This window comes from Monodelphis domestica, chromosome 6 (assembly GCF_027887165.1).
Source record: "Monodelphis domestica isolate mMonDom1 chromosome 6, mMonDom1.pri, whole genome shotgun sequence".
Classification (NCBI taxonomy): domain Eukaryota; kingdom Metazoa; phylum Chordata; class Mammalia; order Didelphimorphia; family Didelphidae; genus Monodelphis; species Monodelphis domestica.
The window spans coordinates 259,234,764-259,240,288 of NC_077232.1; positions in this window are offsets into that span (position 1 = coordinate 259,234,764).

A 5,525-nucleotide genomic window follows, 5' to 3' on the forward strand; every position below is an offset into this window, starting at 1 on the left:
ACACCAGGGCAACCAGCCGTTGGGAGTCAGAACCTCGCTATAGCCAATCACGCGCTCAGTCCCTCCCTCCGCGGGAACCAGAGAGAGGAAGATGGATAACTATCCCCTCAAGGCGGGCCAGGGCATTCTTTTGTTGCGGAGCCGGGAAACTGCCCCCAGACGCTAGAGTCCGGGAACAGCGTGGGGGGAACTCCACCAGCCCCCCTCTTCGCTTCCCCCACCCCCTTCAGGACTACAACCCGTCGGAGTCTCTTTGGGGGAGGGAGGGAGGGAGGGAGAGTCCTAGACACTGCCCATATTGGGGCCCCAGCCGCCCAATCTGGCCGGGGCTTTAGGGATGCCACCCCCAGGGGACCCGGGACGGCGCTCCAGCCAGCCCGGGACCAGATCTTGTCTTTCCTTCCAAGGCTGGGCGTATCTCTCCGAGTTAACAGAAAAGGCGGGGCGAGGCCGGTGACTCAGCAGCTGGGGGGCCTAATCAAAGGAACGAATAATATCTGTTCCCGGGTTACCCAGATCAGTCTCCTGACAGGGGTGGCGAGGCTTCCCTTCTGGGGAAGCCAGATGTGGCTGCACCAGGTCTGCAGCTAGAGAAAAAAAAGGTGATGCTGGCTGGGATAATGAGGATGGCCAGTGCTTTCCCTGCTCTCCCCTCAAGTGCCATTTCCCACTCGTGTCCAAAGTGACCATTTAGGACAGGTTGAGCGCTGCCCTCCCCGGAGACAAAGACGTGAGTATTGTTTACTTTATTCTTTAAAGCCCTAAGAGAAAGCCAGGCTGGGTCCTGGAAAGCCACACGGGGTTTTGACTCCGGAGTTCTTGGCTGGAGTTGGGAGTAGAAGCAGCCGAGAGACGAGATGGGAAGCACGGCTGGCCTCCTTGAAGGGTACCCAGCGAGGCTCTGCACAGTGGTAGGGAGGATGCACAGAGTGGGTCTTGCAGGGAGATTTGGTGCCCACAGACCTGCTATCCGACCCCTGCTGGGGGTAGGAAGCTGGAAAGAGGCGGAGGGATCCCAGACAGCTGCCGCCTCTCCCGGCGGGAGCGTCCACGAGTATTTAGTCAGTAGCACCTCTTTGCCAGGCACCAAAGGGAAGAGGGAGATGACAGTTCTTCAGGCATTGAGCTAGTCGGGTTAGGGCGACATTTTATCAAGTCAAGTGGGCAAGTATTTATTAAGACCTACGAAGTGCTGGCCACTGGGCTAAGCCCTGGGATCACAATGGAACGCATGGTCCAATCGAGGGCAAGGTATTTGCAAAGGAACTTGGTGGTGATCTTAGGGGAATCAGGAAAGGCTTCTGATTTATTTATGCATTTAAAGTCCTACCTTTTGTCTTAGAATTTGTTCAGAGGTGGCAGGGTAACAGCTAGGGAGTGTCCGAGGTCACATTTGAACCCAGTACCTCCATCTCTAGACCTGACTCTCTTTCCAAAGAGCCACCTCACTGGCCTTGGGGTCTTTCCGTATTGTATTAAGTATGTCTCTTGTAAACTAAATATTGGTGGATTCTAGATTCTAAACCATTCTGCTATTTGTATTTTATGGATGAGCTCATCCCATTCCCATTCAGTTATGATTACTGACAGTGTGTTTTCTTCTGTTTATCCTTTTCTCTCATTTTTTATCCTGTCCCTCCTCAAAAGTCTGCTTTGTTTCTGATCACTGCCTCCCTTAATCCACCCTTCCTTTTATCATCCCTCTCCCCATATCTCTTCTACCCTTCCCCTCCTACTTCCTTACTGGGAAGATAAATTTCTATACTCTATTGATTGTCCATATTTTCTTCCCTTTTTGAACCAATTCCAATGAGAGGAAGGCTCAAGAATTGCCTGTCCCCCACCCCCATTTTGTAGTTGTACCTATGGGAGCTGATGGGATTACTAAGGAAAATAATATATTTGTACAAAAATATTTATTGCAGCTCTATATGTAGTAGCAAAGAATTGGAAATTGAGGGATTATCCATCAATTCGAAAATGGCTAAACAAGTTGTGATAGAATACTCTTGGGCCCCAAGAACTGACAAATGAGATGATCATGATTGTACAAATAATAAAGTAACTTCTAAACCTGTGTGGATATTTCTATACAATTTGGCATATCCTCAAAAACAAGTGGCCAGAAAAAGGAAAAAAAAGCATCACTGCCTCGAATTCTCCCATCAAGAACTAACATTTACATAAAATCAGCAAGCGTTAATAAGCACCAATTGTATTAGGATAATGTTCTGGGTTAGTGGGAGAAATGCAAAATTTAACTAAATCAAGGGTCCTTCCCTCATTTAATTTACAGCCCAGTTACAAGATACAAAACAGATGCAAATGTCATATATATTGTTGCAAGATTGAGGTGGGAGATCAGAGAAGTGTTCTTAAGGAAACATCATTTGATTTTGATTTTTTTAACAATAGGGCTGGATACAGACAAGTAACAATATTCTTTTAAAAAATATTTTATTTTTCCTCAATTACATGTGAAAACAATTTTTAACATTCATCTAAAATTTTTTTGAGTTCCAAATTCTCTGCCTCCTTCCCCTCTTTATTTCCCTCACATTCTCCCCTTTGATGGTAAGCAATTTGATAGAGATTTTGCATATACACTCATATAAGGTTTTTTTTTTTTTTATCTTAGACATTTTGTGGAAGTCTCAAATAAAAAAAAAAGAAGAAAGTGAAACGTATTTTTAATCTGTATTCAGACTCCAAAAGTTCTTTCTTGGAGAGCAGATGGCATTTTTCATCATGAGAGTCTTTGGGATTGTCTTGGATCACTGCATTGCTATGAATAATTAGGTCATTTACAGTTGTTCATTAAAAAATATTGCTAATCCTATGTACAATCTTCTTCTGGTTCTGCTCACTTCAACTTTATCATTTTTATACATCTTTCCTGATTTTTTTTGTGATCATATCATTTGTCAGTTCTTGGGGCAAAAGAGTATTCTATCACAACTTGTTTAGCCATTCTCCAATTGATGGGTAATCCCCCAATTTCCACCCAACTAGGAGACCCAGTAAATTGAGAGCCAGGCCTGGAGACAAGAGGTCCTGGGTTCAAATATGAAGGCAGATATTTCCTAGCTGTGTAACTCTTAGCAAGTCACTCAACTCCTATTGCCTAATCCTTACTACTCTTCTACCTTGTATATTGGTTCTAAGGCACAAGGTAAAGTTTGTTTGTTTTTTTAAGAGAGTTAGAGCATGTTTTCATATGACTATAGATGGCTTTTATTTCTCCATCTGAAAACTACCTGTTCCTATTTTTTTTTTACCATTTATCAAGTGGAGACAGCCATATTTTTTATAAATTTGACTTAGTTCTCTGCATATTTGAGAAATGAGACTTTTATCAGAGATACTTTTTAATTTAATGTAGTCAGAATTATCCATTTATATCTTGTAATGTCCATGAAAGGTTCATGAAGGAAAGATCAGAATTGCCAGAGCTCAGGAGAGGTTTTGTAGAAGTCACATGTGAGATGTGAAGGATGAAGAATCACAACTTTTCTGAGCCTCTTTCCTTCCTTGTAAAATAGAGGCAATACCATCCCATATATCCATCTCCCAGGATTCTTTTGTAGCTTAGAAGAGCTAATGCATGTAAAGTAAATACACAAATATAATATATATGCATAAATACATATGTAACATTTAAAACCCTTTCCATAGCCTTTTCTATATGAATGCAATTTATAATGTAAATACAAATTGTAATTTGTTAGGCCATTGTTATGAGTAGAATTTACTTTTTATTTGAAAGAGTGAAAATTCCTTTAATTTTCAAGTAAAATGTGCTTAAAATTGGGAGGTGCAGGAAAGAAGAAGATTGGTACTTTGGATGTAATTGCAAATTTCTCTTTTCCTACCTTCCTGGACGGTTTACCTATTTCAATAGAACCACCCTCTTCATTTGCATACCAGAATAACCCTTGGTTGTTCTTGGTACTGCCTAACACTTGTTACTCCCTAACACTTAGGGAACTTGTTAGTCATTTATGGAATTTATCTGAAAGAGAAATTGTGAAAGTTGTTTGATTTAAAGTACTCAGAGTTCTCGACTGGAATCACAGTAGTGGAACATTAAAGCAACAGTCTTTGAATGAAAAATAAATAAATAAAGTATCTATTCTATCTTTTTGGGGGGTGAGGTTCCTTTCTTGGGGTGGAATTTAAGCCAAGATTTACAGGAAGAGAGGCAAGTCTTTTTTTTCCTAGAGATAAAAAAAAAAAAGTTTAATTATTATCTGCTTTGGTATATGACAGTGTTTATAGAGTGGTTCCCCTCTGATAGATAAATATTTTGTAGCCCTATGCTTCTAAGTTCTTGCATCTACTTTTCATTCTCTCCCTTTACTACTGTAACAATATTGAGGAAGAAAGTGGATCCCATATATATGTCTGTCAGGGACAGTGTTTGAATAATTCTACTTCTCAACACAGTTGATTCACAATTTGTCCTGAAAATAACTCAAATTCATTGAACATTTCTAAGCTTACAAAGCATTTTCCTTGGATCAAACCCATTTTACAATGAGGAAATTCGAGTCTCTGCTAGGTTGAGATTTGCTGGTGAATGCCCAAGGGATAGAATTTCAGTTAGTGATCCCTATGACCTACAGCCCTTATACCTTGCCTGAAGTTCAACTTAATCTCCTTCTCAGTAAAGCGCTTTATCAGAACCACTGGCTTCTCCTTTCATCAGGTTATTTCATGGTATCAGGATAGCATTCATTGACTTGAAAAATTCTAGAAATTTGCTCTGATTGAGAACTCTATTTCAAGAACTCACTATGTATGGGAAAAGGGACTCAGTACTTGGCAGGATTACCGACATGGTCTGCAAATATTTCAAGGAAAGGAATCCAGAGAACAGACTCCGCGATTCAAGCTTCCCATCGGTAGTGGCACATTCACCAGTAATAGCTGAAACTCAATATCTGTTTACCTACCTTGAACCAGATCTCAAATTCTTGGAATCAGACCCAACTAGACTATTATCATTCGCATATACACAAGGATGTCTTTATATCCTTGAAATATTGTGCTGTCATGAAGGACAGAAATGGATAGAAACACTAGACAGAAACAGTGAGTTCATTGATTCCTAGCTTCCACACTACCTGCCTGACAGGGTTGTTGTGAATGAAGCATTTTGTCAACTATACTGTCCAGTGACTCATTGTTATTGGTTATAATGGTATTAGCTTTTATGATTATTTTGATAACACAATCAATCATTTTTAGTTGATAATCAAATAATATAGTTTGCTTCATATAGAAAAATACAGTTTTGGGTGGTATCAAATTTTGTTTACATATTGACCTTAAGCCTATAACCCAAGAGTATTCACTTAGCCCACCACACTCTTTTTTTCCATATAACAACATAACTGGACAAGAAGTAGAGGACTACACTTTTTTGTATAACTGTAACAGTTAAATTAGTTTCACTACTAAAAGTATTATATTTTATAAGGTTTATTGAAGATTATTAGAATTAAGAAATAAAGAAAATACAA